At 43.1% G+C, this 23,914-nt stretch overlaps 1 long non-coding RNA gene across 2 annotated transcripts in view; it reads left to right on the top strand.

Annotated features, from left to right (window-relative positions):
• LOC133507229 (uncharacterized) overlaps window positions 1–23,914 on the top strand; it is a 132,599-nt gene that overhangs the window by 8,870 nt on the left and 99,815 nt on the right. For both annotated transcript variants that reach the window (XR_009796772.1, XR_009796773.1), the window contains exon 2: window positions 14,749–14,915. This is a non-coding gene — a long non-coding RNA (uncharacterized LOC133507229). The remainder of the gene's footprint in view (window positions 1–14,748; window positions 14,916–23,914) is intronic.

The raw sequence follows: 23,914 nt of genomic DNA, 5'->3' as shown, positions 1-23,914 counted from the left end.
GGGTGGCTCCTTGCGGCGCCATGCCACGGTGGCTCATCTCTGCCGTGGAGGTGGATCGGACGTGGAGGAGGTTCGGCCGTGGCGGTGTCGTCGCTAGCGGGCGGCGTTGTTTTTATCACCGCCGCGCGGAAGTGCATCAAGCAGGGAGGTGGTTTGGCAGCATGTGGTTTGGCCGGTATCCGCATATCGTCGAAATAAAGCTCGAAACGATAGGGTAATATTGCCCCGGTCACTTCACTCAATTGTGAGATGTTCTCTTCTTCGAAAAATGCTTCCGTGTCAGAAGGGCGTGTTCGTCTCCCATAGTAGGTGGCACAGCGTGTTTTCAATTGCGAATGTCCCAGTGTGATGTCGCGGACAGAAGATGGCAGCCAATATGGCGACCGCTTGGATGTCGAATGAGACTTCCGCAACTTTGCGCTTGGATGACGCGCTCTCCGCTCATATTTATTTTTTCGTATGGACATTGAAGTGAATAATGTTATGTATTTTTCATTACAATATCTATTTTAGAATGTTTACAAGGATGACATTTGACCTTTAAACCCCATAGAACAGGGGTGGCCAACCCACGGCCGGACGCCATACTGCTAAGTGTCACGACAATGTCGCAAAATGTCGTAATGTTGGCATGTGTTGCGATATAGATAAAGTTCTCACCTCACGGATACTCGTGAATAACATTTTGGCGGCGATGATGTCACTTCACTTCCCGTCCTCGTTCCTCACCGCCAGCCTTTCAGTCCCACCTCTAAATGTTTTGAGACTAGCGGCAATCGGAATAGCCAAAGCTAGCGCGGATAACCTCCATCCCTGCTGACAGCCGTCTTATTTTCTTACCCGAGGACTGGCGCATATGTTTGAAGCGTTTAAAAATGCAGCGCGTCAAACCGTTCACCCATTAGTTACTCTAAACATGAGCAATTATTTTTAGTGGTAAATACAGGCCCCTTTAAGCATAAAAAAACATAAATCCAACTGATGTTTCAGTACTTTGAGTAGTTATTTTTCTTTCTACTCCTCACTTGTTGAAATGGGCTCTTCTTCAGGCTCCACGGATGACGACAACGTATTAAAGATGTAAATAGAGAGCAGTCGGTAACTGCTTGAGAGTCATTGATTGTAGTTAGGCCCGTACACACTTTGTAAGAGTGTGAGCAACCTGTGTGCGCCCGTCCGAGGACTTTTTTTTTTTTTGGTTGTTTGTTTGCGCTGTCGCTTTTCCTTTCTTGCATCACGTTAACCGAGACGGATGTGCCTGTGAGTTTCTTCCAGCTCTTCTAATTGCGAGCTACTGCGTTCGAGAGCTACGGGCCTCCTTTAGCTCGCAGACCGAGCGCCTCTCCTGGACTCCTCTAAACTGGCTTGGCAGCCGGCGTGTGTGCGATGCCAGGCTGGGGTTGGTTGGGGGGGTTGTTGTTTCTGCACGCTTGAGACTTTTCCGACGAAGATCCAAGACTCTGATGAATCGCGCATTATCTCCCGTTCTTTTATTATTAATTTTTTTTTCAATATATATGTAGATATATTTTTGGCACTCATCAGTGTGTGACTTGTGAAAAGCGCCCGAGTGAGGATTGTAAGTGAGCAGGACACCCGTCACAGGTCCACCCGTGAGACTCAGTGACACCTGTCATCACGGGTTAATCTGAAGACCTGCTACGTACCACCTCCAGCCTCGCCTCCGCCATCATCGCACCAGCGAGGAGGGTCGGGGCGGGGTGGGGGGAAGCGGGAGATTAATAGATCCGCTCCCCTCTCTCTTCCCTACTGCTAGCGAGGTTAGCGGGCACATTGTGTGTGGAAAGGAGGGAGCGAGGGGTGAGGGAAGTCGGCCTGGTTTGTCCTTCAGATGATGCGTTTGAGGCCCTGTGGCTGTGGCTTCCCACATGACTGCGCGCTCGGGACAAACAGACTGTTGTGTGTGTGTGTGCGTGTGTGTGAATGTGTGTGTGTGTGTTTGTGTATACGCACTGCTAAGATACTCCACAACCACTTCACTGTTCCGGGGTCACGTCCAGATCTCTTCTTAAGTTTCGAACTACACAAGCAAATTCTTGTTCTTTTTGTGGATCAAAACTACATAATAACGTTGCTGTTTGCGAGCAGTCATGCTGGTCACATTATTGACCTGGCACAGGAAAAATAAAAACATTTTCATATGAGCACATCAAAGAATATGTTGAAAATCTTGATAAAATGCTCATGCAAACAACTTCCAACATATTGTGCTATGCAGTACAGAGTTGCAAAAGTGCTGAGTCAGATTTTACATGTAGCTCGACATTCAAGTGCTAATTCTTAATCGGTAAAATGCTAACGTGCCAGCATTGGTTCTTTCAAAAACAGATCACAACCTCATTAGCAAAAGCGCTGCGGTAAACAAAATGTCACACATTGCGAGGTATTCAAATACCAATTGTGAGTAAAAGTGATGAAATGCTAACGTGCGAGCTGTTGGTTTTGGTAAAATCTAATTAAATCGCACCCCCAGAAGGAAAAGTGCTTTAGCAAATAAAACTTTACACCTTGTCCAGTGTTCAAATCGTAATTTGTAGTAAAATTTATAAAAATGAAATACGTGTATTCAGTTGGAACGCTAGCATGTAGCATCTTGAGTATTTCACGTGCTAAAGCAGATGAAGGATAATTTTCCATCTTATTGTCTTATGAAGCAGCTCTATTTTTGAGGGACGTATGTACAGTATCATGTATGTATTTCTTTCGGCTTCTCCCGTGAGGGGTCGCCACAGCGTGTCATCTTTTTTTGGCACAGCTTGTAGGCCGGAGAAAGCTGGAACCTATCCCAGCTAACTTCGGGCGCAGTCAGACTACACCCCGAAGTGGTCACCAGCCAGTCGCAGGGCAGATATCGACATCATAATGTCTTTATATCTCAAAATTATTCTCCGTCAATTGAGTGTCTGTCGTCGTACTACCGGAGACAAATTCCTTGTGTGTTTTTGGCATAGATAGGGAAAATCAAGGTGATTTTGATACAGTATGTAGTTATTAATCTTGCCATGATGTTTTTTTTTTTTGATAAGATTTAGTTTCTGTTCATTAGGTTTTTATTTCCACCTGTTGTAATCAGGCCTGTTCTTAGTGTCAACCAAGCATTGCCCACCCGAGGCACTCTTGTCTTGTCCAGGTATGCCTCATTGTCTCCTCACTTTTTTTTTAATTGTAGACAAAAATACATCTAATCAAAACAGATCAGGACTGTTACATGTATGTACATGTACACATATTTAGATACAGTATATGTGAACATACGCATTATTATTGTTCATCATCATTATACCTCGCGCACAAACAAGACAGAGGTGTTTATTGGTCTGTCGTGAGTGGCCGTGCATGAAGTAGCCGAGACCGAAAGAAGGGAGGACGCAATGAGGCCTGTTTGCTTCAGAAAGCATTTAACAACTTCCCCTGGAAATTGAAAGAGGAAATAGTTTTGGGCTGGATTTCAGTAGGGGGCGAATGAAGCCCATATGAGGACCAGATGAAGAGGGAACGGAGCCAAAGTGGGCTGACAGTGGGAGAAAGAGAGAGGGGGGGTGACCCTAGCGGCCGGGGGTGGGGCGGGGTTGGGGTTGGGACACACATACACGCTTTGATGTCTTTCATTTACATGTACCGGCAAGAACAACAAAACATGAAAACACAAAGCGAGATCATTGTGTATTCGTGTACAAGTGTGTTTATGAGGGCATTTAGCACACATTTTAACATCCCCCCCTACCCCCAGCACCACGACCCCCACTTTAATTCTCAGCTCTGTTCCACACTAATGACTTCCATCCAGTGTGTGTTTTCATTAAACTGCGTGTGTAGGTGTGTATGTGCGAGAGGCTTGTACGTACTGTAACAAAACATGTCGACTCCCCTCCGCAACGGCGACAGACGCAATTTTCACGGCAGATGTCGGCCGCCGTCGGAAATTTGGGATTTGGTCGGAATTTGCGTGATTGAAGCATGTTAATGAAATACTGTGTTGCTTTTTTTTTTGTAACATTATCGCACAAAGATTTATGTCACAAAAGAACTAACGTTCATTGAGTTTAAAAAAAAAAAACTACAGGAATGTATTTATATAAAAATATAACCAAAGTAGACGCTGCACAAAGGTAACACCTTTTAGATACAAATTTCAATAATTCAATGAATACTTTGCTAATGTGTAATTAACATATTTTTTTTCATTTATCCGAAATGGCGGCTTTTACAATTACAATTAAAAACATTTTCATTTGTTGAGGCAGCACTTCATATGTTCCCCTCGCTACCGTAACCATTTTGTCAACTCTGACAAGAAATCCTGTCAATCATATCAATTTTTTTTTGATCCCTGCGTCCAAGAACATTCAATGCAGCTCTGCTTACCTTTTTGCGTTGACATTTTAGCGGGTGCGTCGCGTTAGTGAGGAATGTGGACATTTCTGAGTGAGTTTCAGGCAGCGCAGTCCGGTGGATCAAGTGCACGGATTGCTTGAAAGTGGCTTCTCACCCAGCCTAGTCTTCGAGTCATTTGCGGCGAAACTTGGAGAGGGGCATTTACTACCTCAATTAGCATTGCGCCTTAGAATGAACCAGAATTGCTCAACGGCTCGGTCACAGACATGTAAGCAATAGGCCAAGAACAAAAATAGAGGTGCAAAAATTAATAGAAAACTAATCCCAAATATTTTGATAATCGATGAATCTTTTCGAGGTCTTGTTTAAGCCATCCCGTTTCCTGCCGCTGCCGTCTGGTCTGTTTATTACATGCAAGCAAGTTTTTCTTGAACTCATTTTCAAGTACATACAAGGATTTATATCTTCAAGAAATAATTTGAAAAATTCAAGATATTTGCATGTTGTGGTTTGAAAGAGTTGCACCTGTCGCTTTTGGCCGTCAAATGTGTATCGAAGAAAACTAGTCCCACTCTCGGCTTTCCTCGGTCTGGACCTCCGAACGTATCGGTCCGGCCTTGGTCTCTGTGACTTGTGGTCTCGGGCAAGTCGTGGCTTTTGTTTGAGAGCAGCAAACAGTGCAACTGACATCCTGACACATTTTCAACGACTCCCCATCAGTGATGCACCTCTCTAACCGTCAGGAACTTCAAACTGACGTACGGCAGGTGTGTTCCTCGATATCAGTACCTGTCTCGGATTTGCAATCAGTCATGCCCGTCTTCCGCCCCCGCCCTCGCCGTTCTGCTGTAGTAAACACCAGTAAAACAGAAAGGCTGCTGGGAAACGGGCCAGAAGGCTTCACGATAAGCAGGTGACTTCTGATGTCTGCACGCCACTGAAATATTTAGACTAGATTTGGACGTGTTTGCTGTTGGCTGGCAGACTGGCAGCTCGCGCTAGCTCGGGGTGGACCGCGAACTCTCGGGCGTTGTCGCGGTACTCTCGGATCGGAGTGTGACTAAGACGCGTGTTGTGACATTTGGTGGTATTTGCATATTCATTTTTGACATTAGAAATTCCTCTCCGTCGCCTCAGGTGTAAGAATCCAGTCCCTCTCGTCCCCGCTAAGTGAACTTGACCCGACAGCAGAGCCGATAGCCGGTCTGAACCGCCCAGTTGGTTATTTCTGGGAGGGAGAGAGAGAAAAGAGAGACCGGGAGCATTCAGGCAGTCTAGCTCTGACTCAGTCTGTCTTTAATCAGATCAGGTCGGAAAAGCGGCGTCGCTGCCATGCGATGCAGTCAAACACTCGCCCTCAGGTTGGCACGCGGGTCAACCGCGGTGCAGCCGAGGAGAGACTAAAGCCTGGTACACCCATACCAGTTTTTAACATCATAACTTTTTTTTTTTTTTTTTAAATGTGGGAGACCCCTGACATGATAAGCAAATAAAACCTGTGGGTGTGTTCTTACGAACTTCTTACTCTGGTTATCTGGGAAGTACGCATATTGTGGTAGAAATCTCTTCCCTTGCTCATTATTATTATTTCCATGACTGATTTATACTATCGACACAACCACTTGCTCCTCTTTTTCTGTCCCTGGGGCTCGTCCAAACTGTGTCGACAGAACACATGAGGATTTACAATCGTGAACACCGAACAAGTTCAACATTTACGATAAGTGGTGCAACGCTTTTCTGAGAAGATTAGGGAGGAAAAGTCACTCTTTAAACACACCACGCTACAAGATCATCGCTCACAGCAATCTATTGTGACATTTGATAATCGGACCGTTGCTGAATTTGATCGGAAGGGGAGAATTTGGCTTAAAATTGTCCGATTATGGGTGAGCCAAGGTTGAGACACATTCAAACCCCGGAGGACTCCATTCTCACGCATCCATGTATCTTCAGGTACTTGGAAAAAACAAAACAAAAACAAAAAAACCTACCAAAAATCTACTTTGAATAAATTATATTGTTGAATATTTTCAATCATCAGATACACCGCAGGTGTCAAACTCAAGGCCCGGGGGCCAGATGTGGCCACCACATGATTTAATGTGGCCCACGAAGGCAAATCCCGTGCATCAACTTCCATTATTTTTGTTAAAATCTGTACCAGCATTTCAAATTTTCATATCATAAATGATGACGTTGATATATTGCAAGTATTTTTGTGCTACCAAACATCAACAATAGTTGAAAAACCCATTACCCTTGATTTCTGATTCCAAAACTAGTTGATAAATTAAATGTGTAAAGACGATGGGTCAATTAAAGAGTTTCATGGTTTCAGTCATAATGGCCTTCTGACTACAACGTGGCCCGCGATAGAAACGAGTTTGACACCCCAGAGATACACCATTGGCGAATAAGCAAACGCATTAAGTATGCCGTTTGTAACGTTTCACTCCAGTCCTGTGCAGGTAGCGGTAATGCATACCAAAAGAGGAAAAATGAAATGTTTTGCAGTAATATTATTGCTAGTTTTGGAAGTTTTAATGGGGGATATACCAATGAATTTCGTTTTAACCTCCAGTGAACTCCTGTTTATTGCAGCAAATTTGTTCCCAATTGGTGTAAATCAACTGATTATTGAATTAAAGTTTACATTTGGTTTTAGCACTGCCACGTGCTAAAAACAGTCTTTTAAAACACCCTCCAAAAATTGTAAAACAAATATTGGGAAGATATTCTTGGTCACGTGGGATCTGTATATAATAATTTGTGTCTTTAAGAGGCAGGGCCTCAAGTGTTAGTGTGTGACATTGGCTGTCCAGAGCAGGGGTGCTCAATGCGTCGTTTGCACGGAATTTCTCTAACAATGACCACTGCTCCGCCACACTCTCTTTTTCCAAGCTTACCTTACACCTGTCCCCCCCCCCTTCTTAAAAACGTACACTCATAATTACAAATGTTACAGTACTTACGCAGCCCATCAATGTGTTTTATAATGACAGCGTCCAGCACCGCTGCTTTAGTTAGCAACACAGCCTGGGCAACATAGAGCAAAGACGAGCTAGACATGCTGCTTATGTTTACTTTTGATATTAATGGAGAAAGTTAAAAAAGAGATGCTGTTGTTTTGAAATGCAATGACTGTCGGGGATGTGAATAATCGAATAAAAAGTGGTTATACTGGATGAGATTTTCTCTTTTTTGAGTGGGAAGCGTCTGGTCAGAAGCCAAAGTAGAATGTGTAGGATGAGATGGTGTGTCATTTTAAAATTCCACCTTGGTAGAGCCTGATCCAGGATGAAATCACAGACAATACAGTGCACAAAAAGCTAATTCTGTATTTTAAATATAGGAGGCAACATAACATTAACCTTTAAACTGTTTGGGAGCATCATCATTGCCCCCCACCCCCTGCCCACCCCCGTCGGCGGTAGCTCGCAAGAGGCTGGCTGGTTGAAAAGTAGAACTTGGGGTAAAAAAGTCTGAGCACCCCTGGTCTAGGGGAACATATCCTCCCGTTCGTCACTGATGAACTCACCTATTCTCTTTGTGCGCCCAGGCCGAAGTCCTGCGTCATCCTGCGTCATCTTGCGGCATCTGTCGGCAATCACAAACCTTTTCGGGTGGCTTTTCTTTAAGCGAGGCCAGGCCCAACCGGACTCCCGCAACCATCGCGAGCGCTACAAAAGCAAAAAACAAAGCAGCAGGAAGCCGTCAGACCGGTGGCAGGCAAAAGCATGCGAGACGGTCCGCGGGAGGAGGTCGCGAGCTTTTCGTGGGGGCTCGTTTGTTAAGGCGGCGTTAAGCGTTTACGGGCCTGGCCCCGAGCACCGGCGCTGTCACTGGGAATTACGGCGCCCATGAGAGTGTAACCTGCCCTAACGCGGAGCCCAAAGGGGTCGGAGGCGGGCGCCGAATTCATGTCGGACGCTTGGCTGCGTGAAGGAAGGAGGAATACCGACCTCCGGTCAGCGCACTGCTCCTTAACACTTAGCGTCAAACACCTTCCCCGCCGTCTTGACCACACGCACACACACACACACACACGCACACACAAGATCAGAAATATTATAAGTGAAGACTTCTGGTGCATTGATTTGTCAAGAACAGGATTAATCCCCCGAGGTCAGTTTGACCAAGGTGTTAAAGTAGGCCTACCGCAATACTTTACGAGACCGACTACGAATGCGTCAAGTGCTAATATTACCACCATGAATCACAGTTACTAAATGCAGTCAACATATTATAGTTTTTAAACCTGTGAAAGCAACTTGAAAAAAAAAAAAAAACAAAGCGAAAAACACAGATAATGCGCAAAGCGACAACGGCGGTGTTGGTTGCATCGAAGATGACTCGGCTTGTCAGGAGCCTCACTTTGATGGCCAGAATTTTCAGCTGCCGGCTGCGTTGTTATCACGCGAGATCGGCCGGCCCGCCACGCCGCCTCGTCCGTGTGGGAACGGGAACGGGAACCCGAGCGTCGCCAAAGGCTGCGGTGAGGTATACGTTTCCGTCCTTAATGCCGCACACACGTCTTCACTCAAGAAAAAAGGCCTCCAATGAAGATAATGTTCCAAACACATGTACAGTAAAGTATTAATTATTAGTGTAATTATTATTTTTTTTAATTCTGGGAAACCTTTGATAGCAATCACTGAACATGATGAAGTGGAGCAAAAAAAAAAAAAAAAAAATACAAGTTCACTAAATACAGCCCATTGTTGCAAATTCTGGGAAAAGAAGTTTTGAGAGAAAGAGAGCCCCCAAGTGTTGATGGGTGGTACAGCATACAGCACTTCAAGTACCAAAAGGTCATAACAAAGCCATTTATAGCTCTTCATATAATAATATAAAGGCACACGTTCAGGTCATCTGTAAGATGGATGAAATTGAAAATACAGAGCATAAATTATCAACCGGAAATAACTATTATATTCATTCTTTGGATAAATATTGGGAATTTGTTAGATTTAATGTATACTACTGTTCAAAGGTTTTGGGTCACACAATTTTCCGTGACAATAAAACTGTTGTGTATATATACAGTATGACAAGAAAAGAAAGAATGTATACATGAAAAAGTTCATTTGTAGTTGTTAATTAGGCTTATGATATTGAAGTAAACACATCAACAGACAATAACTCAAATGGAAGTGGATATACAAATAAAATACAGTACGTTATATTACAACAAAACCTGTTTATTCCTGCTAATATAATGCTAAGATATATTTGTTGATCTTAAAACACCTTGCATATTTGAAATACTACATGTACGACCCCTCACGTAATATACATAAAAGCTTGTTTAACCTATTAACACACACACAAAATGTTTACTTTTTGATACCGTTGATGAAATACTGTAATAGGAATGTCATAACGCACACACGACAATGCAATTACAACGTAAAGCAGGCGTGGAATTCCAAGTCTACTTGGGGTTAAAAGGGGGTCGGGGGGTGAGGTCAAAAGGGTTGCGCAGGCACCCCGACGACGCACAGTTTTTGTGAAGCTCTCTTTTGTCATGCGCGCAAAGCAGACGACGAGTCGGGTTAAGTGACGGGCGTGGCCAGGTCACAAAGATCAGCATCTCTTTTAATTACGGACCCGCGACGTGCACGGCGATGGCGCGGCTACCGCGGTGCGTGTAAAGAGGAGAAAGAAACACAGGGCCGGGATTCCTGAGCTGGTTCGAACACAAAAGCATACCGAAAACCAACTTCAAATTCCTACAATTTACAAATGCGCTTTGCAAAAGGCCAATTTTCTGCAGGGAAATCCACCGATTGGCCAACATTTTACCTTTGGCCCAGTGGGCTCCGTGACAACTATTAAAATAAGCAAGCCGTGCATGCCTAAAGGAAGGAGCTTTCAGCAACTACAAGTGGGAACTTAATGACTCGTCTTCTCGCCGACTTTCTCTGTAATACTGCACATGCTCTCTTGGATCTTGGATCCGCTTCAGCTGCAAGAAAGCAAAACGATTTTGACGTCGGCTAAATGAAATCATAGCTCGACATTGTAATAGCAATTTGGATATCAAAATGAAAAATAATGACCAGATGAATTTGCTACGTGCAGTCATCCGGCTGCTTGCGGTGGCTTTTTCTTAATTTTTTTTTTTTTATCTTCAGGGCAAGTTCTCGTCGTTTGGCGAGGATTGCAGTCAAGGATACAATCGGAAGATTTCAAGTACAACCTTGACTAAACTAAGCACTCACACACTTTATTATTTTATAAAGAGGGATGGGGGACTTTTGGGCTTTGTCTTTTTTGTGTGTTTTCCCTCCTACGAATCATCTAGTAAATGTACCGTAGCCAGATAAAGGCCCCTTTTCAGCTGTTGTTTACCGTCAACATCGTGATTGGCATCACATACGAGAGTGCCCCCCAGGCAGGAGAGTCAACCATGAACCAAGACAAACAAAAGTGCTTCAAAGACATATTAAGAAGAAACGACGTGTTGCATGCGGAGCAAATATGTAATGTTGGGTTTAATTTGTGTAAATGGATAGTAAGCACTATTTGCGAAAGCAAAATTTGATATGTGAAGTTTTTTTTTTAAGCCTGAAACGTTCATTTTTTTTTGTTAACTTGAGTTTTTTTCATTTCTGGTTAAAGCTAATAATCTTCATTTGGGGTATTTATAGAACCGCACAAACAAATTAAGCCTTTAAGATGACAATTTTGGGAAACGAAAAAAAAAATTCCCGAAACGTCCTTGATGTCGTCTCTTTGCAAAACTCAATTTTTTTTCATAAACAGTCAACTTCAGAATTTTCGCATCACTATAAAACCACACAAAATAATGATGAACATGCTTTGTGAATTTACAAAAAAAAAAAAAACTTGAGCTACGCCTTAGATTTATCTTAATTTTAACCCTTCACTGGAAGAAAGAAATGAGACACAGCGAGCAGTTAGCTTCTTCGTTGTCGCTACCCTCAAGATCCCGTCGGTCCACCGGACTGCGACCAGCGACGGCTTCTTCGCAGAAACGTCGGACCCGATCGCCGGCACAAAATAATCCGTCTCTTTGGAGCGATCGGGATCATTTGCGACCGAACCCTCGCTGCACCGATGAGTTTGGTGAATTGTTATAATACTCAAAGTTATCTCAGCGGCGAGTCAACAACAAATTACGAAAGCGGACATGTTTCAGCACGTACAGTACGGACGTTTGTGATGACGTAAACGGGCAATGGTGAGCCACAGTAAAATGCATACTGCAATTTTGCAAATTCTGCAATAAAAAAAAATGACAAAAATTGCAGTGTTAGGAAATGCAACATCGGACAATGCCGCGATTGGCAGTCGGCTAGTAGGCGTGTTTCTCTCTCAGTCTAAATGGCGTTCGTCGGCTTTCGCCTCTGAACTAACTTCATATTTACACCGAGGCCATTGCGTGACTGCTACGGGGAAACATTTTGACAAGTTGACTGCTCACTAAAGGACAATTACTATTAGGCAGACTCTTGTGTGTGGATCCCATCAGTTGGAATCGTGTTATCTTTCCGAGTGAGTGGCAGCGCGCCCCGAGGCCAGGCAGCAGGTGGAGGAACGCCGGAGATCAAATCCGCCCGGCTCCGCCACGTGACCGCCGCCGTTTATCAGTAGATGAATCTAAATCGGTGAAAGTGCTGCAAGACTCATATTGGATACCGCATGAGTTCAGGCCACGGGGTCATGCGAAGTCTGGGTTTCTCTGAAGTTTCAGGACAGTAACATTTGCAGTAAAAAAAAAAACAACATACGTCGAAATCTTTATAACACATTCTAAGGCATATTGAATGTGTTGCATATTAGCTGATATTCCAAGTACAGATAAAACATTATGATCATTTGATATTGGCGAATCACACACAAAAAACATCAGAGCACATTTTACTGTCACTATAAAAGTTGTGAAATCAGCAAACCTGTGTACTTTTTGTACAAATTGGCAACAAAAACAACCATCGGGAACTTTTCTGCACGTAAAGCTGGACGAAAATGAAATAAAGTGAATTAAAGATGTTCGCAATTGAGGCTCAATTTGGCAAACGTTTTGGAAATCAAACCAAAATGTCTCACTTCCTGTTCAGTTTTCCGACGGCTCCGTCAGACTTTTTCCTGCGTCCTGTTTTCATAAATTTTTCTGCGTTCGAAATGCAAAACCTTTTGTGCAGGTGAACCTTTAGAAATAGGTTTGACATTTGGATTGAACACTTGCATTTATTTTGAAATATATGTAGGATTTACGATTAAAATATAATTTAGGTGTAACACTTAATGTTTTTATTTTGCTATTTAATATGCTTCAGTTGGATTATTGTTGCAAAAAAAAAAAATTCACACCAGTCCTTTAAACATTAGCAATCAAGCTAATTTTGACAATTGCTGCTGTTATTTTCAATGCGACCCCATTTACTAATTACAGCCCGTACCAAAACAATTGGAGATATACTGAAGTACATTTAAAAAAAAAAAAAAAAAAGTTCATTCATGTGTGTCAAAGCGGTCTTGCTATCCGTTTTAATTACGGCAGAGCTGAGAGGACCGGCGAAGGCCCGGGCCTACAATTCCCAGCGAAAAAGGAGCCGCTACCGGTGTTGCTTCAAAACGCCAGGGAAAACAAGAGCCAGGGCGGTTAGGATGATGAAAATGATCCTGGCCCCCAGGGGGTTCCTGCCGCCGCCTTGCACAACGAAGGATTCCCTCGCAGCGATTGAACGGGCTGGCGTTGAGCAGCGCACGGTCGCATTCTTCCCCCTTAAGTACAGAGACTCAAGAGTGCAACGCATTGCAACAAGTCCTGACGAGATTGCTCTCCAAAGCAAAATGAAGCTTTTTTCCAATCAAGGGCCGTTGCAAGTCCTGCCAAGGCCATAATGACGGGGATTATTATATTATCATAATTTGTGGCTTCAGTGTTTTGGGTGAAATACTGCATGTATTTTGCACCAGAAATGCGAGGGTGCCGGTATGTATGTTGTCACCCGTTCTCAACTCGTAAAAACACCAATTACGACTTTCTTTCTTTTTTTTTTATTTCATTACATTTGTGATTAATGTTCCCCATAATTTTTTACGTGTCTGAGCAAACACATTAAGGCCGTGAGCACCCCCTTTGACCACTGTGAGCAACATCAGACGTATGCTCTGTGGTCAAATCAGTGTCTTCCATTGAAGTTACAGTACACGGCTCATTAAAATGTTCAGATTAAATTCCCATCAGAACATTTTGAAGAGCAATTTTGTATTTTTGCAAATTAACACTGACACTGTCAACAAACAAACAAAAAAAACACATTACAATACAAATACATACCAAGTCAACGATTTAACAAATTTTAAATGTCACTTCCAACTTTGTTCCTTTTTTTTTCAACCCACAATGATAACCTCGTCTGTTTTTCTTGGTGTAAATCTGAATTATTGCTTGCAGAATATCTTTCACAATGCATGTTGAAAGCTGAATGATGCTCTCAAACAGTTTTAGGAGTTAATGTTATGTTGCCTCCTATATTTAAAATACAAAATTAGCTTTTTGGGCAATATATCGTTTGTGTTTTCTTCCTAAATCAGGCTGTGCCAAGGTGGAATTTTAACATTGTACACCATCTCATCCTGTACTTTCTACTTTAGCTTCAGATCAGACCTTTCTCACTCAAAAAAGAGAAAAACTCGTCCAGTTTCACCACTTTTTCTTCAATTCTTCACATACCCCGGTGTTTGTAATTATGAGTGTACCCCTTTAATATAGAGGGGGGCGGTGTCAGGTAATCCAGGAAGTAGAGTGTGCGGCCCGGTGTGAGAGGTAGTGTGCTGCCGTGTTTAAAAAACAAAAACAAACAAAAAAACACGTCAGGCTGTAGTTCACTGCGCTGGATCCGTTTTCCTCTGCGCCGAGAATTTGCGATAAGTGCGCATTTGCACAGTTGCGCAGCTTAAAGGGAACATTGTTTGTGATACATACTAATAAAATTAAACATTTGAAGTACATGTACTACTGAGAAAACTGCATTTGGCTTTCAAGTGAACTCGGTTTCAACTTCTCTGCAAGGACAAGTGCAGCATTTGTCATTTGCTTAGTGATAAATTTTTACAACGCATTATATATATATTTTTTTGCTAAATTTATTCAGAAATAATCTTGAGAAAAGGAACAATGGACCGCAATTGGTTATCCAAAAGTTGGGTACTGGTTGACTTCCTTGCATTGTCGTAAAAACGTCAGCAACTGTGCCGGCCATGTTTATTTTAATCCACTGCTTGTATAAAATCTTAGTAGAAATACTTCGTATATCAGTGATAAGACCACCCACAACACGCTTATTCTAGTTTGTCATAGTTCATAACGCTAGCAAAAACCTCACGAAAAGTTTCCTTTCAATCTCTCCGCAGGCAAACTGCCATCGTTAGCGGAGTTGTGAAACAATCCTCGCCAACCGAGGGCCCCCGCCACAAATCACGAGCGTAACACCGTTCCCTCGCCTTGACAAGGTCACCGCTTTGCCTCGGAGGCAGCAACGAATAACCAGCCGCTGTCATCGGGCGGATCGACGGCGCAGGTGAGAATGCGCTGATTATTTCGTTGTCGGTTTGTTTACGAGCGCGCGATTGTAAATCTCGCGGAGGCTTGACAGAAACCCGGCGCGTAACAGTCGTCAACGTTCGAGCCGCAAATGCAAATCGCGCGCTTGCTTGAACGGGGTTAAAAGTGCTCCGCAATTCTCATAATGAGTGAAAATCTGTCACAATGTGTCTTGAAAACATTGCAGTTCGGAAACCAAACTAAGGACTTTCGCTCAGATTTGGACAGTTGTGAACAAGCAAAGACTTCAGAGGGCTTCTCCTTGTTTTAAGGGGACTCTTTATGCAAAACATAACATTTTATTTGCTTGTTTTGTCATACTTGAGTCTCTGGATTGCCTGACAATCCTTTTTTTTTAATTTTGCAATCCTACATCAGTCCATCTGGTCTGTTCATGTTGTCTCGTTCTTGCGTTGTCTGGTTTTGTCTTTGGGGAGTCCCCCAAAAGGGGTTGCATCAGGAAGGGCATCCGGCGTAAAAACTGTGCCAAACAAATATGAGTGTTCATCTGAGATGTTACTCTGCGGAGACCCCAAACGGGACAAGCCGAAAAAAAACTTTAAGAGACCCCATATCTCAGTGGTTAGAGGATTGGTTTGGTAAACCAGGAGTCGTGAGTTCATATCTCACCGGGGCCTCTAACGGGACAAGCCGAAAGAAACTAGTCATGTTCACGATGTTTGTTCGTAGGTGATGTTCGGGTCTCTAGAAAGAATAAATACCAAGGTCAGAAGGATGCTGTCTTGTATCAAAACTTTTTTAAAAAAATGACATACTGCATTAGTGTACTCTAAATTGCCCTTAGATGTGTGTGTGTGAATGCGACTGTTTGTCCCTCTTCATGAGCCCTGCAATTGGCTGGTGTCCCCGGCCTCCTGCTCGATGACAGCTGCGATAGGCTCCAGCGTTCCCGCGACCCTTGTGAGGATAAGCGGTTCAGGAAACGGATGGACGGATTTTAGCGAAGTGACACGATTAGCAACGGGCTCGCTTGACGAGTGATTTTTCTCAGTGTTGACGCCGAAGCGTCTGCCGGCAGATCACTACGGGCCATCTTTGAAATGTCACTCCGAGTTGAATCGGTGCCGTGATTCATTTCTCCCCTTCTCGCTCAGCGCCGCATGATATGGAGCGGGGAGAAATGTCAGAGACGACGGCTTCTTCGTAGGACATGCCAGAGTTTTGTCATCACTTCTGAAGATATAATGAGCATCAACAGACTTCCAGGAGAGGAAAAATGAAATGAAAATGGGAATGAGCAAATTGTGATGTGGTTGTTGGAGAACAACATTTGGTTAGTTGTGCCTCAGGGCTCCGTCTTTGGTCCTCTAACATTTAATAGACATATCTATAATTCTTTCAAATCAAATGACTGGAATTGCTCTAGCTACGTTCATGTTTTCACATACCCAAGTCAAGTTGATCAACATAGTTTGCTGCACAACACTGATGAAGAAACTTTGTTAACATAGATATGTTAAACCGCAACAACCACCACAGGGATAAGCAAGCGTTCTCGCAATTTATTTAATTCCTATAACTTTGCTAATGTATTTCACTCGCAATGTCACTTAGTCCTCTTCTAGTTTTCAACTTCTCTGGCCAGCTAGTCTTCTCAAGTGCAACTTGATGGCTTTTGGTCTCAAGGGCATAGCATGCATCTAATTCAAATTAGCCTCCCAGTGGATAATTAGAGGGCAATGTTTCCAGACAGGCCTGTCTTTGCCTATCATTATTACATGTCTTGCTGTCCGAAGGCCTTTGGATGCTGTGTGGATGACTCCACGTAAGAGTATCGCTGTCATTCTTCCAAAGGAAATTCAAATGACACAATCGCTATTTACGCTCATTAACGCACAGTTTCAATGTGACACTTTTAAAGTCATACGGAACCTTCCTGTCATAATATGAGATATCATCTATCTATCTATCTATCTATCTATCTATCTATCTATCTATCTATCTATCTATCTATCTATCTATCTATCTATCTATCTATCTATCTATCTATCTATCTATCTATCTATCTATCTATCTATCTATCTCTATCTATCTCTCTCTCTCTCCTCTCTCTCTCTCTCTCTCTCTCTCCTCTCTCTCTCTCTCTCTCTCTCTCTCTCTCTCCTCTCTCTCTCTCTCTCTCTCTCTCTCTCTCTCTCTTCTCTCTCTCTCTCTCGCTCTCTCTCGCTCTCTCTCGCTCTCTCTCTCATTTATCTATTTCTCTCTCTATCCCTCCCCCTCTATCAATCCATCCTTCTCACTCTATCTATCTATGTATCCCTCTCTCTCTCTCTCTCTCTCTCTCTCTCTCTCTCTTTATACCTATATATATATCCACGACATAGAGTTATGGTCAATGAGGATTCTGGTATTATTGATTATTAATGGATACATGATCACTATATTTGGACACATTACACGGAACAGCCTAGACATACTTGCGTTTGCGTCACTGTACCTAATAAACTGAACAACGATGCGTGCGTTCAGAGCGGCAGTTCTGAAAGAACATACTAGTGAAAAACAACAAACTGAAGGTTATCTGTGACATTTAGTCTTGTCATATTCGCTCTGGAAATAAATACAGTACGTGTGTGTTTATTGCTCGACCCAGAGCAGTTGTTGGCGCTAATTAATATTAACAGTTTGGATTTTCCGAAGAAGAGAGAAGTTAATTAAAGGTGTGAGACTGCAGCAGCAGAAAATTTGAGTGCAGCTGTCAGGTGGCTGACGGGGAAGCCGCAACACACACACACTTGGTTGGACATTTGAGTGGTACGAAGTGGGTGTCGCTCATTAACGCAGCTCCGACTCGCACAATCTCGACAAGGAAGCTGCTCAGACTGGTTCCGGAGATCTAAAGGTTGCTTGTGCGGGTGCGTTGTAAGTTTAAAATCTGCAGTCTGCTGCCAAAGTCAGTACATTTGCTTGCTTTTTCCACTTAATCCAAAGATTTTGTTGTGTTTTTTTTTATTGAAAAGTACCATTACCATAGCAACAACATTAAGAGAGACCTGCTGTCGTTAAATGTTTGTAAGATTTTGTTTATTAATTTGAGGCAGACATCACTGTGCTCTTGTGAATAAAAAATAAAATCAACACCTGAACGGAGGTGAGAAAAATGGTCCCCTCGCCAAAGTAATGAGACCAACCCACTAGAAACCCAACAAGAGACCCTGGGTTATGGTTTGGGGGTAAAGAACAGGGTTCCGGTTTAGGTTTTGGGGAAGGGTTGGCTTTACAAGTTTCGGGTTAGGATTTGGCTAGGATTAGTGTCACTGTTATGGATTTAGGAGTTGGTGTAGAGTTACAGATTACCGGTTACTAGTTACAGGTCTGAGTTTAGGGTGGGTGGTAAGAAGGACCACCTGAAACTCTAAAAAAAACGCAATCAAAATGAGTTTGATTAACAGCCAGATCGGTTCCTGGAAAATCTCCAGTATCAGCATTCTTTAAATTGCCCCATTGCTTTGGTTGGATCCTATTAATGTATCCTGACACGATACCTTTGCCCCCCTCCCCCCATCGCCACCACTCTGAACTATAACTTCTCTCACATGTTGCGCGTCTTATCTGCTCAGGCCCCGGGGGCTCTTCTCCACTTTCTGCTTTAGCCTGAAAATGTGGCCTACGCGCCTCCAATATATCTTCCTGAGTAATGACGGCCTAGCCAGGTGATTCACGAGCCGGCTGACAGCTCAAATTGCCGGTGTGAATCTCTGGCACGGCATGAGTCGTTCCCCCCCCCCCCCCTGCCGCGCTTTATCTGTCTATCTCTCTGTCTGTCTCTCTCCGGCCTGGGGCAGTGCGGGGCGGGGCTGGCATGGGATGCGGCGTTCGGAGCCAAAGGTTTAACCCTGTCACCCGGAGTCTGAGCCGCGCAATGACGAAACAAATTTTGTTCTGAAGGGACCGGCCGGGGTAAACGCTCGTCTTGCGTGTTCAGCGAAGCGCCGCCTGTTTTCAGGAAACAACATATTATATCAGGGGAAAGGGGGGAGAACTGGTGTGGATCCAGTCTTTCTTAACCCCCAGAGTATGAATAATATATGTAATCCAAACTAAAACAGTACCTAAACCTAAATATTCCTTTGCGCTGTCATGAAATGTTCTTGACATCCTTTTGGTTTCCGTGTGAAGTGCCCCATCTTTCAGAAGGAATTCCAAACTTGCAAGCTGCAAGAACAACCCTCAGAAGGCAGTCGTAAAAAGTTTTGTGCAACCTAAAGTTCATTATAAGGTAATCTAACAGCCGCGGCCTCTGTCGTTCGATCATAAAAAGACATTGACGGCCTCTGGAGGTTGGTGCCAAAACAGCGGGGGAAGGCGGGAACAATAGTTGTTGATTCTTCTTCTTCTTTCCCTTGTTTTGGAGACAAGGTTCGAGAGAGCAGACTTAGATGGTTTGGACATGTTCAGAAGCGAGAGAGTGAGTATATTGGTAGAAGGTTGGTGAGGACGGAGCTACCAGACAGAAGAGCGAGAGGAAGACCAAAGAAAAGGGTGATGGGTTGGCAGAAGGTGTCTGGTGTTCTATGTGACAGAAGAGTCTTATAATGCGGTGCGCCTTATAGTGCGGAAAATACGGTACTCCTAAATGATGTAGGATAGCATACTAAAACCAAGTATTTCTGAAAAGAATGGGCAGAGGTATTATTCACTGTACAGTATCAAATATCACTGTAATTCGTTTTAACATTAGACACAGTTTGAACATCAACATTTCTCTTTAAAACAGGTGAATAAGAACTGCACTCAAAGAATGATTCAAATTAAGTGTATTGCACGAAAAAGAAAAGTGAAGCTCCAGGGAGAAGAGATGGTGGGGGTGGATGACTTCAAATACTTGGGGTCAACAACACAGAGCAATGGTGAGCGCGGTAAGGAAGTGAAGAAACGGGTCCAAGCGGGGTGGAACAGTTGGCGGGAGGTGTCTGGTGTTCTATGTGACAGAAGAGTCTCAAAACGGTGGTGAGGCCGGCCATGATGTACGGATTAGAGATGGTGGCTCTGACGAAACAACAGGAAGCAGAACAAGAGGTCACAGTAATGAAGATGTTGAGGTTCTCGCTCGGAGTTAGCAGGTTGGATAGGATTAGAAATGAGCTCATGAGAGGGACCGTTGTTTTATTTGGATTGGATATTTTTGTCACGGAGGTATCGGTGTTATTTGTTGTCATTATGTGCGTAAGGTTGTATGCTAAAAAAATGACAGAACACCAGTCACTGTGATTTGACGGGCGCCATCGCACTCGCAAATCTGCACAGTCAAGCACGAAAAATCACGCGCAAAAAAATTTGTTAAGAGTAGAAATACGTAGATATTGAAAGACGTGGCTTATTTTGTGTCGTCTTGAGCAATGTTCCCTCTAAGTTGAACACTTGTCGCACACTCTCAGCGGAAATGAAAACCGATCCAGCCGCAGTCAACAACAGCCTGACGTCTTTTGTTTTTTTTCCCAACACAGAAGCACGCCTCCTACTTCCTATTTTACCTGACACCGCCCCACTCCTCTCTTAAAGGGGTACACTCATAATTACAAAAAGAACATATACCTGCAACTTTATATCTGCGGCTCTGACTGGTGGACCACACCCGTAACGTTATATCTGCGGTCATGACTGACCACACCTGAACATTTTTCAAATGTGTCTGGAAATCGCTTTGTAAATAAAACCAAAAACGTGAATAAGTGGCCGTTAATGATAACATCATAACAACATAAATATATAGATTTTTAAATTGTTGATGTAGACTTTTGCATGTTTAACAAATACAAAAATCACTTTCATAATGTTTTATTGCAGATATTACAAAAATTGAGAGCATCTAATATTTTCAAATCATGGTGTATAAATTACATACAGCGTACCTCTGCCCCCTCTTTTTGTTTTTGTGTCATTGTCTTTTTAATACACCATTTTAATAAAAAAGAAAATACGAATTGGATGCAAAGGCCACCAGAAGATGTTCCATCCGAAATTTTTGGCACTTTAAAAATATGTTTGCATCTTGCCCTGTTTTTTCTTGTCCTTCTTGGCCTTGTTTTGATCAAATTTAGTTCCCCGTCATATTGTTTGCTTCCCAGCGCGCCATCTTTGTTTTGAGCGCTCGTTCCCCGTGTCAGCCAATCATCTCCGTGCAGCGACTCGCGACTTGTCCAGGTGTGCCTCGTCGTCTCCCCGCTTTGTCTGTCTTTCGTTAGCCGCCTTTTCCCCGTCTGTATCGCTTCTTTGTTGTGGTTGCTTTCATCAAGTCAAATTTCTCTGTAGTTTGTTCTTCTTTCTTCTTTGTTTCTGTAAATCTTGACTATTTTGGAACTTTGTTCATTTAGTGCTGGGATTTAGCACAAGCTGTTTTTTGTTTTTTTTTGGTCTTTTGGCATTAAATCTTTTGTTTTTTTCAATTTGTATATTTCACACTCCTGTTTATTTTTCTACCTAAAACTATGGCCCTCTAAAAAAACCTTCAGCCCTGACATTTTGAAACTTATAAGGGTCGATTTTTTTTTTCCCCCGCTGCAGAGCAAAACGATGCCTAAAACAAACCAAAGCCATGTGATCCCGTTTGATCATCGTCTCCCCCATGGGAAGCGTCGGAGCGACGGTGACAGACAATTATTTGAACTGGAGATGTCATGAAAAAGCTCCATTATGTGGTCGTTATGAACAACAATAATTTAAAAAAAATAAAAAAACTGCTCCTTTGCTTCCTGAAAAGAGGCTTGGGGAAATTAATGAAAGGTTGAATGGTAGGTGGTGGGGGCGGGTGGGTGGGGTAGAAAAAAATAAAGGCTCTCATTGTTAAAGCCACCATTTCCCCATCATGTTGTTCTAATTTGCTTGTTGTCCGGAAGGATTCTGGGCGCGTACTAAAAACACATTTCCACGTTAGTACCACTCCTCCCATTGAGCTTTTCTCGACAGTTTGTGCCTGCGTCTCTGCGTCTGCATCAGATGTACCCAGAGCAGCGCCGGGGATGTCAAACGCAAGACCCCCCCCCCTCCCCCCCGCAGGGTTCTTGCGGTCGGCGTTCCCAGAGACTTGCTGGAACAAATGACAGACTGCAGCAGATGGGCGCAGATCAAGCGATGAAGACATTTTGTGGGGCTCGGCATTACCGCCGCAGCGGTGCGTCGACGTCGACCGCGACGGCTCCTTACGAGAACTCGCGCTGAAATTCAAACACCGGCACGATACTGTTCCATACAAAGCGGGAGTTATTTTCCTGTCAAAAGAGGGAGATCGTCCCTGTGTGCAAACATCCACAAATTAACATCAAAATACCCTAAACAGTGACAATTATCCCAGATGTGGTGTAAACAAATTCAATTAAGTCAAATGAAACTTTGGGACTAATTAGAATGCAGTACGATGGCGCTGTGACTCAATAACAGACGCAATACAAATTATACTTGATTTCATTGCTCTTTCTATTATCCTATTTTTTCTTCATCTTTTGATTTTTTTTTCTTTCCTCATTTTAATGTTTGCAGACTTCTGGGGTCACATCAATACATTTTTTTTTTACTTCCGGGAACATAAAAGGAGTGTTAAAGAAGTAAATTATATGCTTTATTATTTTTTTTCGTAAAGTTTTACGTTTACCAGTACAAGTAAATATGTGCCACCGGGATTTGAATTAAAAATTCCACTGAAAATTTTATGTTCTAAAATTCACATTTTCAATAGATCTATTTCAGTTTAACTTTTCAATGTTAACAAATTGCCATTAAAAAAAATCAACCTTTAAAATTCAAACGCAATATTTTCAGTCTCCTGATATTCAATTGAAATTAAAAAAAATCTGAAAATTTTATGTTCTAAAATTCACATTTTCAATAGATCTATTTCAGTTTAACTTTTCAATGTTAACAAATTCGCGATTAAAAAAAAAAATCAACCTTTAAAATTCAAACGCAATATTTTCAGTCTCCTGATATTCAATTGAAATTCAAAAAAATCTGAAATTCACCGTGTAAATTCAGTGTTAAGAAGGCAGGGTTACTTCAGGTCAGAGCCCAACACCCAGCCAATCCAGTTCCGCTTTCTTAGTCACGTGACGTCACATACTGAAGTGAAAATACAAAAGTTAAACTGAAATACAGCGATTGAAAATGTGATCATGTGATGAAATACCAATGTGAATTTCACAAGATAACATTTTCAGTGGCATTTTTAATTCTGGGCGGCGCGGTGGGCAACTGGTAAAGCGTTGGCCTCACAGTTCTGAGGACCCGGGTTGGATCTCGGCCCCGCCTGTGTGGAGTTTGCATGTTCTCCCTGTGCCTGCGTGGGATTTCTCCATGTGCTCTGGTTTTCTCCCACATCCCAAAAACATGCAAATTTGACACTCTAAATTGCCCATAGGTGTAACTGTGAGTGCGGCTGTTTGTCTCCATGTGGCCTGCGATTGGCTGGCGACCTGTTCAGGGTGTACCCCGCCTGCTGCGCGTTGACAGCTGGGATAGGTTCCAGCACTCCCCGTGACCCCTGTGAGGATAAGCAGCAAAGAAAATGGATGGATGAAATAATCTCTCATTCATTAGTTTTAAGATGATTCTTAAAAGTGTTTGTCAACATTACGTGAGATCACAGTTTGTGGTAAAGTATATATTTAGTGTTTTAAATGACTAATGTAGTCCATTTGAAAGATTTCTGTCAGTTGCTGGCGGTTCCGCCTTGTGTCACAGTGGATGTGGTTTTGTCGATCGGATTGTATGTTCTCCATACTGTAAGGCTCAAACGAGAGAGGACTGAGACAAAGTACATATAGTTGTTACTGTATTCCATTTCAGGCCGCTTAATGAAACACAGTCGCCGCGCCCGCCTTGACATCTGCTGCTCTCCGATGAGCCGGCGGAGGCTCAGAGACGACACGGGCATCGTGGCGTGCCGTAAACAGGCTTGCCATCAAAGCGTCACGCCATCACGCACCCTCTTGGTTCCGTTCCGGTCTCCAAGCCGGGATTGTT

The sequence above is a fragment of the Syngnathoides biaculeatus genome, chromosome 10 (genome assembly GCF_019802595.1).
Source record: "Syngnathoides biaculeatus isolate LvHL_M chromosome 10, ASM1980259v1, whole genome shotgun sequence".
NCBI lineage: Eukaryota > Metazoa > Chordata > Actinopteri > Syngnathiformes > Syngnathidae > Syngnathoides > Syngnathoides biaculeatus.
Note: the sequence above shows the minus strand (reverse complement) of the source record. Positions and strands in the feature narration are given on the sequence as shown.